The sequence below is a fragment of the Lactuca sativa genome, chromosome 7 (genome assembly GCF_002870075.4).
Source record: "Lactuca sativa cultivar Salinas chromosome 7, Lsat_Salinas_v11, whole genome shotgun sequence".
Classification (NCBI taxonomy): Eukaryota; Viridiplantae; Streptophyta; class Magnoliopsida; order Asterales; family Asteraceae; genus Lactuca; species Lactuca sativa.
Window position 1 is genome coordinate 76,615,136 of NC_056629.2, and position 12,982 is coordinate 76,628,117.

Sequence of the window (12,982 nt, forward strand, 5' to 3'; positions counted from 1 at the left end):
ATCGTACATAACAACACGTTTTATAACATCAAGTTACTGATGCGTTTACGCATTACCAATGCACCACTGACTTGTAAACAACAATTCATATATCTCAGTTTAAAGATTATACGATATTATAGTCTCACAACCACTCATGATAAATTCCATGAAGTGATTCAAATGAGCTTGAGTTTAATCGAATACTCAAATCTTATTTCAAGAGAACTCATGAACGTTGCAACAAACCTTTGCTATGTCTAAACCCTTAGACAATCTACAAACCAATTCATGACAGTGTAACCTCATAACTTACTCCCAAATATGATTGATTGTGGATAATTTGAATAATCTAAATAAAACTTTACTCATAAATAAAACTCCTTCTTTTAATCATGAAATGTCAATTACATTTATCTATTACAAGTTTCTAAACAACTATCTAATCACTAAAACTAATATCGTCCTTTAGACCAATACTCCTCGCATGCAGTAAATGCTTAACCTTGCTCAGAACCTTTGTGAGGGGATCTATTAGGTTCTCCTCTAACGATACCTTCTTGACTATAAGGAGTCTGTACCTTCTAACCGATGTCTGATAAAGTGGTATTTTCTGTCGATGTTTCTGGATCTACCATGATCCCTCAGTTCCTTGGTTAAGGCAACCGCTCCTTCGTTATCACAGAAAATCTCCATATGCACCTTTATGGCTGGTACAGCTCCAAGGTCTCCAATGAAGTTCTTCAACCATATTGCCTCCTTGGACGCTTCGCTCACTGCTATGTACTCTGATTCGCACGTTGAATCAGCCAAAGTCTCCTGCTTGGAACTATTATAGGTAACTGCTCCTCCTTTTAGGGTAAATACTCAGCCCGACTGAGAGCGGAAGTTATCTCTGTTAGTCTGAAAACTGACGTCACTATACCCTGTCACTCTCAAGTCATCACTCCCACCAAGGGTAAGGACCCAGTTCTTAGTCCTTCGCAGGTACTTAAGAATGTTCCTACTATAGTCAAATGAGCTCTACCCGGGTTCCGTTGATATCGGCTATCCATGCTCAATGCAAAAGCCACATCAGGGCGAGTATATGTCATAGGGTACGCGATCGAGCCAACGGTGGAAGCCTATGGCACTCGACTCATTTCCGCTATCTCGGCATTGGTACTTGGGATCTGAGTCTTACTCAGCTTGGTATTGCTTTGGATTGGCAGTTCCCCTTTCGTGGAATTCTCCATGCTAAAACGTTTCATCACCTTGTCCAAGTAAGTACTTTGACTAACTCCTATTAGTCTCCCACTTCTGTTTCTCAATATCCTTATCACCAGAATGTAAGCAACTTCCCCTAGATCCTTCATTGTGAAACACTTCCCAAGCCAAGACTTAACCTCCTGTAAGGTTGAGATGTCGTTTCCTACGAGCAGTATGTCATCAACATACAAAACTAGAAAGTTAACTATACTCCCACTCGCGTTGACGTACACACAAGACTCTTCCTTGCTTCTCGAAAAACCAAACTCTCTAACATTCTCATCGAAATAAAGATTCCATCTGCGAGATGCTTGTTTCAATTCATAAATGGATTTCTCCAACTTGCACACTCTATTGGGGTATTTAGCATCCACAAAACCTTCTGGCTGACACATGTAAACATCTTCAGCCAGCTTCCCATTAAGGAAAGCGGTTTTGACAGCCATCTGCCAAATTTCATAATCATGAAACGCAACGATAGTTAACATAACCCTAATAGACTTGATCTTGGTCACTCGAGAAAAGGTCTAATCATAGTCAACCCTCGGGGTTTGAGTAAATTCTTTCACAACTAATCGTGTCTTAAACGTATGCACTTTGCCATCCATGTCGGCCTTCTTCTTGAAGATCCACTAGCACCCGGCTGTCTTACGACCCGACACATTGTCAACCAAGTTCCAAACTTGATTGTCATCCATGGACTGAATCTCATTGTCCAATGCCTCTTTCCCTTTCGTAGACTCCGGGCCAGCCATGGCTTCCTTGTAGTTGTTAGGTTCATCCAAATTTATCAGTGTACTATCGCTGATAAATGTATCACCTTCAGCTATTATATGGAAACCATACAATACAAGTGGAACACTAATTCTATTGCAAAGTCTTAGAGGTAAGGACTCGTCAACTGGTTCAACACGAATCTCTTCCTCAAGTTGAGTGCTAGTGTTAGAGGTTCCTTCATATCTTGACTCTTCAAGCTCTTCAAGATCAATTTACCTTCCACTGTCCTCTTGGCATATGAGTTCTCTCTCATGAAAACCCCTCTCCTTGCTACAAAGACCATGTTATCACTCGGTTTGTAGAAAAGATATCCAAAGGATTTCTGCGGGTAGCCGATGAAAATACACCGCTCACTGCGAGGTTCAATCTTATCATGAGTCTCTCGTCTAATCAAAGCCTTGCAACCCCAAACCTTGATCTGTGCTAACGAGGGAACCTTCCTTGTCCACATCTTGTGAGGTGTTTTGGCAACCTTCTTAGTTAGGACTAGATTAAGGATATGAGCGGTAGTCTCTAAGGCATACCCCCAAATGAGATAGGTAGTAAAGCTAGACTCATCATGGAACGAACCATGTCCAACAAGGTTCGATTGCACCTCTCAGCCACACCATTAAGATGCGATGTCCTAGGTGACGTCAATTGTGAAACAATTCCACATTCCTTAAGATGGTCATGGAACTTGATACTAAGATACTCACCACTCTTATAGGATCTGTGCATCTTTATCTTCCTGCCCAATTGATTCTCCAATTCTTGTTTAAACTCTTTGAACTTTTCAAAGGTTTCCGACTTGTGCTTGATTAAGTAAATATACTCATATCTGATATAACCGTTGGTGAACGTAACATAGAATCGGTTAGCATCCCTTATGGTGGATCTGAAGGGCCCACACACATCGGTGTGTATGAGATCCAACAATCCCTCACCTTTTTCGCAAGTACCAGTGAAAGGTGATGTAGTCATCTTTCCATGCAAAAAATATTCACAAGCATGTCTTTTCTTAGCCATTAGACAAATCGATCTGCAACACATTATTCCCTAAGTTCTCTACAACCATCACAGTTTCATATACACCATTACAAGGCAATGCTTCAAAATACAAAGTACCATTATATAAAGGATTAATAGAACCAATTTCATTATTGAATGAAAATCTAAAACCTTGTTTGTCATAACCATGAAAATAAATAATATTCCTCATCATTTCTGACGAGTAGCAACAATCAATTAGTTCTAAACCTAACTCACTACTAAGCACTAAAGAATAATCCCAATCTTGGTGACAGGCAATGATTTCCTATTCCCCGTTATCAGGTTCATCTTCCCACGCTCCACATCCCTACGTCTTCTTGGCCCCTAGAAATTAGAACAAATGTGAAAACCACATCATGTATCAAGGACCCAAGAACTAACATGTAATGAGTTATTAGATTGAATAGTATAAATGCTTTCAAATGAGGGTTTTATCTTCCCATCCTTGATGTCCTGCAAGTATTTCGGGTAGCTTCATTTCCAATACCCTTTCTTATGACAGTAGAAGCACGTTGCATCTTTAGGATCGGATGAGGGATAGGTAGAATCAACATTAACTTTGGATCCATTTGAGGAAGATCCGTCATGGGACTTTCCCTTGTGGCTCTTAGAGGGAGATTTCATCTTCCTCCCTTTTCCATGTCTTATTGCGAGGATGGGGGCAACAACAGTAGGGGTGGACTCAACAACTTTGCCTTTCAGTCCACTTTCAGCAGTTCTCAACAGACCTTGAAGTTTGCTCAAGGTGACTTCCTCCTTGTTCATATGATAAGTCATTTTGAAATGATCATAACAAGGAAGCAAAGAGTGTAGAATGATATCAATTAGCAACTCTTCGTCAAAGTTAACATTCAACCTGAGCAATCGATCCATGTATCTTTGCGTTCTTTGCAAGTGGCTCGTGATGGACTCTCCATTTTTCATCTTGGTCATTATCAACGAGGCGATAATCTCATACCTTTCTTGACGTGCACTTTGATGGTACTTTTCCATAAAATCTTGGCACATCTTGTAAGCCCAGTAGTCCTCGTAGAACTGTTGGAGCTTAGGAGTCATAGTGTATACCATTATACATGACACCTTTATCGCGTATTTTTCGTGAGCCCTATACTCAGCTATCACTTCAGCAGAAGCTTTAGTTTCATCTATCTCTTTGAGATTTTCATCCAAGACGTATTCTTTTTCGTTGTATCGAAGGTCTATGCTGATGTTGCAGATCCAATCATTGAAATTAGACCCATCGAAGGTGACCCTCCCACAAATGTTCATAGGAGAAAAGGAGCTTAAGGAGTTCGAGCTAGAAACGTTGTTTGTGCCAAACATCTGAAAAGAAAAGGAACAAAGTTTAGATTAGATAAGAAATCCTAATATAACACCTAAATGAAATATTAAGGCTAGGACCCAACACTATAATTCACTATTCGAAAGAGGGATGTCGTTGTCCAATTACAAATTATATGATGGTAGTAAATGATGATTTACCGATTCCACCACGAAAAACGAAATAAACAATTAGGTTTTAAATGAAATGAAATTCCTAGATTCTTTTGAGATTCATTGAACTTTTCAATGGCATGCTTAATCTCAATTATGCCCTTCAAGTCTATGACTGGGATACCTAGGATCACAAACAAGGTGTGAATAACCATGCAAATTAGCTTAGCACTCTCTAGTGATTTACCACCTAATTAACGTGTTGGTTAACCACACACACTCGATTTATCTAGGATAATTTTCGAGCTACCCTTCGCCACCCTTTTTAGTGCAAGTTAGTGTGTTGGTTAACCACACACACTCCACTAACGACTTGGCAAGGTACAAAGTGCAATTTCATGGAATTGTATCATTTTCACATTTTTGCTAAAGTAACTAAGATTGGGAATTAATAAAACATTTAGTTACTTCATAATATTCATTATACTTATTAATGAGGAATTAACGTCGTATCCTACCCGTTCGACTAACGGCCCTCTAATAGTCAAGAGTGCGGTGGGTAAGAGTGGATACCCAATGGCGGTCCTTTTACAAGTCTGGTTCCTTAAGCACCCATTATAGGCCAGCTTCGTGAATGAGGCCTACTAACGGTAAGACTGACTCATCTTATATATATATATATATATATATATATATATATATATATATATATATATATATATATATATATATATATAAGTATTAACATTTTAATATTATAATAGTATAAGGGTTGTATTTTAAACATTTCAAACACTAGGGTTTTAGAATTTAACATTTCAAAATTTAAAACTTTTAATCAAAACTTCTAGATGAAATTTTAAATAATTTAAACAAACCAATAATTTTGAACATTATCTCAAAATTTGATCATAATCTTCCAATTAGATGAGGATAATCAATACCATAACATAAAGTTCGAATTTTAATTAGTAGAACAACTTATGGTAAGTTTCCAAATCTAATTTAGGCCAAAAATCCGAAAATATGCTAACTGAATGGTCTCCACATCGTGTCATGCGATAACACGTCGTGAAGGACCAACATGGCGTGTTCCATTATGAATACGTCGTGATCATCAGGCAGAAACAAAAATCAATTTTCTTTTTTCTTTGAACAATTCATAAATGCATCAAATATAACCAAAAACACCCTAAGCTCTGATACCACTGATGGGTTTCGAGCATTAAAACATTCCAATGGTGCACATGCAACCCTAATTGTTTTGGATCTAGGTTTTCACAAGTTATACATGCAATTCAATTATCCAATGCAAGATACCTAATCTAGCATACAAATTTTAGATTTAGTGAATAAACATAAGTTAGAAGAATACCTTTCTTGTTAACTAGTAATAACAAGTAGTCTTGTCCTTGATCTTGACCTTCAAGAGCATAGTCCCTCAATTGTTGCACCCCTAATGGAGTCACAAACGCCACTAGCACTTAGATGAACAAGAGAGAGAGAGAGACAGATGGAGGCTAGGATTTTCAGCTAGGGTTCTCTTGGAAGCATAGGTAGGCTGAAAACTGTAAGCCATGGGGTCTATTTATACTTGTGGCTGCTAGGGTTTTAAGTGAAACCCTAATTGGACTGCTTAATCCTTAAGCAGCCCATGGACCCCTTCTAGAATACTCCTTTGGACGAATTCTATATGGGCTTCCCATAGAATTCGTCCAACATTATTCCAAGGTGATCCATCAGCCCAAATGCAGCTATCAATGATTTGCGATATCAGTCCCTGTTCTTTTAATCAGTCTCTTTTGATCACTAAATTAATTCCATATCAATTTCTGATCGATACTAATTAAATAATTTGATTTCTCAATTAATGTATTATTCTTATAATATATTAATAAATCATTAATTAACCTCATTCTCAAAATTCATCCAGTCAAGTTGCTATGGTGAAGGCAACCTAAAAGGACCATGCTAGTATCGGGTCAACTACATACCAATTATAGTTATGGGCTTAGACACTTAATCCAACAAAAACTTTGTTACTAAAACAATTTCATGGTAATGAAGTATCAAATTCAAGGTGCACTACTTGAACTTCTTCCTTGCATTAAAGTTTCCCAGTCACATGTAGATTTCAACAACCAACTCCCACTATGGAAACATTTACATATTCTCATATGACCATCAATTTTGACCAAGAATCATCTTAATCCAAAACATGTCAATATGGTCCGTCCAAATACTATAATTCCAACTGTCCATAAGCATCCAATCTTTTGGTAAACCTGAGACTGTTCCTGACAGTTGCTTAACAACTTTAGTCATGTCTTGTTATAGTCCTTTTTCCCTCTTAATGCCCTAGGCATTTGGAAAAATCCGAATAAGTGAATATTATAGCATATGTAATCAACTCAATATCCAATACATATGGGATTCGACACATAATGTCTCACATAAATACATGATACTTGATCAGTCGCTTGCTATAATATTTTCATATATCGAATTTCCATTGTTGAATCACTGCAACAAAATATTCATATATGACTAAGTTTTATTAAATCATCAATCTAAACTTTTAGATATGAAATGAATTATAAGCGCTTTCTCCACTAAATCTTTCTATAGCGAAACAATTCTCAAATATTGCAACTTGCATATTGAAAACCTTGTTTCCTATAAATAGTATTGCCAACTTGCAACACTTAGCATAAAAATTACGTTGCTACTATCATAACAATTACGCTTCTATCTGTATAACAATTATGCTCCCATTAGCTTTGACATGTACCGAGAAATCAACTGGACATCTAGAAATCAATACTTTTTGACTTTCTTACTAAAGTGAAAATTTCTGATAGGTAATGCTTCGATAAGTCTTCAGCCAGATTTCTGAAACTCATACAACTTTCATTTGATAGCAGATATGTGTGTTTAAACCCTCTTAGAACTTATAGTTATAAGTCCTAAACGTTAAAACCGCTAAACTTATTGATATTTATCAAATCTTCTAAAATCTACTTGCGAAAGTGTTTCCTCATAACCATTTTCATGAATTAGAGAAAAACCTTTTTCCACCTAAATCTTATGGTGTATACATTCCTATCCATGTGAATTTATCAATTCAAGCCTACAATCATAACATAAGGTTAAGGGATAACCAAAATCAATTTTAGGTTGTTCCTTTCATGGACTGAACTTGCTTGTTCTTAATTTCTGGCCTTCTGGTAGCATAAGGGCCTACCAATGCTTCTGTGTTGTTAAGAAGCTCACCCATATTGACCAATGTACTATCATTGACTAATGTGATCTTCCTTTTGCAGTCTAATGAGAACCATAGAACTCATAAGCATTTCCAACTCAACTGGAAGATGCACAGAAACAAGAATGTGTCAACTTAACACGATAGCTTATTAACCTTAAGTCTTCTGCTAGTGATAAGTAAAAGGTTTATTCTCAGTTGACTCTTAAAACTTTTCAAGATCAATAAGATTCATACTTACTTCTTGACATATAAATTTCTTTCTCAAGGAGCATTCCTTGATAATCAAAACAAATATTCAAAAGTTCGTGTGGATTCTTAACAAGAAAACACTTCATTGATTGGTCTTAGTTCATCCTTTGTTTTTAAATCCAAAAACATCACACTACAAATTCAAAATGTGCCAGAGTAAGAAAATATTTCTACTCCACATTTCATGAGGTATTATAAACCTACTTAGTTTGTAATAAGCTTCAAGATACAATTTGTAGTTACTAGAGTATGACTCTAAAACTTGATTGGAAGTGAAGTATGAATCATCTCTTGATTAAACCATTTCAACAATATTAGATTCCTCTTCTTAGAGAAACAATTGCACTAAGATGTTCTTCAAGGATACATTGTGATATAGTTCCATAATCATTAAGATGATCATAAAAACGATACCAAAGTACCCTCCTTTCCTTTCAGATTGGAGAAACCTTTAACTTTCTTCCTACTAAATTCATAATATTCGTTCTACCACTCTTTGAAACTTTTCAAAGAATCAGAATTATACTCAATCTTATAAGCATAACCATATTTACTGAACCATCAGTAAATCATGACTAATAGACTTATCGTCGTTTGTGGTGGATCAAAATAGTTCACATCAATGTGTACTAGATCCATTAGTCCTTCACTTTGACTCACATAGACATGTGATCAATGAATTAGTTAAAATCTTCCAATGATCAAGATTCTCATTCATCACACAATTCAAATTGTATGACTCCAAATTTCTATCCAAATGAAACCTGGTTGATGAGAATTCCTTTTCACTTGGTTAATCATGACATTACCACAAACAATATAATTAAGAATCTACCCACATTTAACATTGCTAATAATAGTAATGTAACCACCAATTTTCATAAATGCCTTTGTGAGGAAATATAAAGTACACCAGATAAAACAAAAATTCACTTTATTGATAATAAGTGAAGAAATTTTGTCCTTAAAATACAAATATATGAAAACTATGTGTATAGATATTTCCTAAGCAAATTATCATATCTCCTAAGCAACAGCTCAAAATTCTGATCATCAAACTATGCGACCGAAATCCATCTCTCACGATCAGATTTAGCTTACTCTTCTTAAGTTTCCTTCTTTCACTTAGATTCTGCAAAACATTAAAATGTGACTATCACATCATGTATTAATAATCTATGAATATGAACTTAAAAAAATAGATTTAGATAGTGGATGTACCTGAAGTAGAGTCATACAACTTGACTTTACCATCTGTGAGATCTTTCAAGTATTCTGGGTAGCTTAGTATATAATGCCCCTTTAATTGGAAATAGAAACATATGAACTTTTCAGGAATAGCACATGGGACTATCCCTCGAATAGCCTTTCTCTTCACCATATGGTCAAACGGTTTGACCTTGGCCGATCCCTTTCCATTGCGAAGAGAAATATTTTTCGAACTACCAATGCTGCCATTTTTAATGTCCATGGAAATTTTGGAGATAGATCCTTCAAACATTTTTGCTTGACTTGTGCTCTTAAGAATTTCTACTTCAGAAGCAATCAACATATATGTTAGATCAATTAGGGTCACGTCGTGGTCCGTCATATAGTAGTCTTTAATGAACTGACTATATGATTCAGGAAGCGAAACTAGAACCAAGTCAATGGACAACTTCCATGAGAAAACAACACCCAACATTCCTAATATGTCAATGTGCGATTTTGCTTTTAGAACATGCACATACACAGATTTTCCATCTTAATGTTTACTAGCCAATAGGGCTTGAGTGACTTTGTATTTTGCAGCTTGAAGAAAACGTGGCTCGAGGAGAATTTGTGGAAGAGGTGGAGGAAGAATTGGAGAAGCATGATTTCCAGTTCCACCAATGCTTGAAGAAGAGAACATTCTTTCACCTTGATCAACATATGGAAGATCATCTTCACATACGGGAAACACATTTCCAGAAGAACGGGAAGACCATCGTTGTCTGAACTCCACATCTATAAAAGGGGAATAGAGAATTCAAGTTAGTTGATTTTTATCCTTAATTATTAACCCAAAAATTTAAATTAAGTCTAGGATCCATATTTTCGATTCGAATTATGAAGAGGGGTGTCGTAATCAAATTCGAATCTATTTTATGTAGGTAAAGCATTTACCAATTTCAATCTTATGAAACTCCTAGATCATTTGAGATTCATTGAACTATTCAATGACATGTTTAATCTCGATTATGCTCTCAGTTGGAAATTAGCTTGGTACACTTAATGTCATTTCTCATCTAATTAATGTGTTGGTTAACCACACGCGCTCCAATAATCAATGATAACTTACGAGACACCCATTGCCAACAATCTTAGTCCCATATTAGTGTGCTAGTTAACCACACACGCTCCACTAACGAGCAATAAGGTGTAATGTGCAAATTCTTGGGTTAGCAAAAAATTCATATTTTTCCTAAATTAACTAAGAGTGGGATCTTATAAAGTGGTTTGGTTACTTTTTATCATTATACTTTTAATGATGATTAATTGTCCTGTCGAACCCGTTCGGCCAACGACCCTCCACCATACAAGGGTGTCATGGGTAAGAATGGATACCCAATGACGGTCATTTTATAGGCCTCTTCCTTAAGGATCAACATTTCACCATATCAAAGTACAACACTCCTTACACTAAAGTCTCACTATTTATCATAAGTGTTAAGGAAAAAAAATATAGTACTTGCAATCAAGTATCACTCACGAAAGCGATCTATGAGGTGATTTTGATACGGGTCCTTTCAATACCAGTTCTATGACAAGTACCTACGAATTTTAGTTACAACCACTAGTCTACTTTCATCAGGTGAGAGTCAACCAATCCAATTCATTTCGTCTTAATTTATAATAGTTCCCACAATTATGACCGACTCTAAACTTTTATAATAATAAGACTATTTACATATTAAAATGGTAATATATAACATAACAAGTATTATTGTTAACATCATATCGATTAAAACAATATATAATAGATGTTGTCTTAATGTTCCAATATCCAAATACTAAATACAAATCAAATCCCATTGTTAGAATAATAAATTCATATAGTTGAAGTGTGACCATTCATACTTACCTTAAGAAAAGACATTATTAATAGGTCTAACTAAATTTAATTTGTGTGAATTTTTTAAATATGGTCATCGTATTTAACTTTGTTCTAGCTATAGTAAAATACATGGAGAATATGATTAGTGTTTTGATGTCAAATCGAGTCTTTTAGCTTGATTAGGTATACCCTTCAAGTCACAAAATATTTCTATGTGATCCTTGAATGGTAAGACTCAACCTAGTTTTCCAATGAACTCATTCATCTAATCATATTTTATCTCTACTTCAAAATTATTATATTCTGATTTTGTAGTAAAGTTTACTATTTGTTTTTCTTGGACTTTGTTCCCAACAAAGCTTACTTTTCATTCCGTAACGAATGCATAATCTAATTATAGTTCATAATCTAATTATATATCTTCTTCTAAACTGATTATCTCATATCGATTCTCTTAGTTCTTCTTAAGTACTATTAGAATGTTCTCATAGTCATTTGGTGACGTAACCATGTATCCAATTGGTATCTTATGATATGTTCATAAAATAATCATATACCTAGTCTTGGGTATAAGTCGACATAAATGATCAATTCGTTTGATAAGAAAATATAATTAAATCATTTTACCTAGCTAAAACGTATGTGCTAGGTCCTTTTTAAACAGACTTCAACTTAATGCCATTTGGCAATGCCAAGAGTCCTCCAAACGAATCTTGTATCATGATCGCTTTCAAGATATTTTAAATTTATTCAAAATATTTAGAACTTTAATCATTTATCTTTATCAATCTCGATAGATTTTACATTACAATAATGTAGCTTGTCTTTCCTAACTCTTTCATCTTAGAATCACATTCCGAGTTAAGGTGAAACGGCCTTACATAGTAAGAGTGTAATTTCTTATGATTAAGTTGATCGGTTTTGAGCATAACATACAATCCTATGTGTGCATACAACCCTAATTGCAGATCTACATTTTCTCTAATTGAACATAGAATAATGAACAACAAAGAATAAACCCTAGATCTATGGATAATAATCAAAAATACATAATAGGGTTGCAATATATACCTTTAAGATTGTTATTGTAAACAATCTTGAATTCTTTCTTGAAAGACCTTTGGTAGCAAGCGCCGCAATTATCGTGCTTTGATATGGTGAAATGTTGATCCTTAATCAGAGATATATATATATATATATATATATATATATATATATATATATATATATATATATATATATATCCACAAATGGATCTTAAGTATTACACATTTTGTTAGCATATCTGCGTTTAAGAAAATCTCCAGGATAAGGGTTTATCGGTTATACAAATTCTAGAAGAATGTGGAGTACCAGATCAACGACATTCAAGTCTAAGTTCACGGACACAGCAAATACAGTGTTGAATCTTGACGATGATGATGATTTTGTTTATCCAACGCAAGGTACCTTTTCTGGTTTTTTGTGTATAGAATACAAATATTTAAGTGAATTTGGTTTTTTTTCCAGCATATGTTAGTTCTATTGCACAAGAACGATTATTTTGAATTTGTTATTGACAAACATTAGAATCATTTTCAAGGTTTTTTGTTAATTAAGTCTTTGGTACTGATTTTTTTGGGTTTTGTTTTTATTGTTTTGGATTTTTAAAGCAAATGTGAATTAGTGATGTGACCTTGGAGGCCGTCTGCTCGAAATCCGGTCAGAATAGCTTCGTTGATCCTGCCATATCACAATGAAAGAAGGACGTCATTCGTTTCCCGGGAGGAGCTCCCACAAAAACCACTCTGACGGATCAGGAGCGTTGATTGGAGGATCGTGCTCCTTTATTTGTTAGAGCGTTGTGATTGGTTCTGGCGGTAATTCCCTGAATGTTTGCTTTTGTCACTTGACCGTTACATTAGTCCCAGAGTAGAAGACAC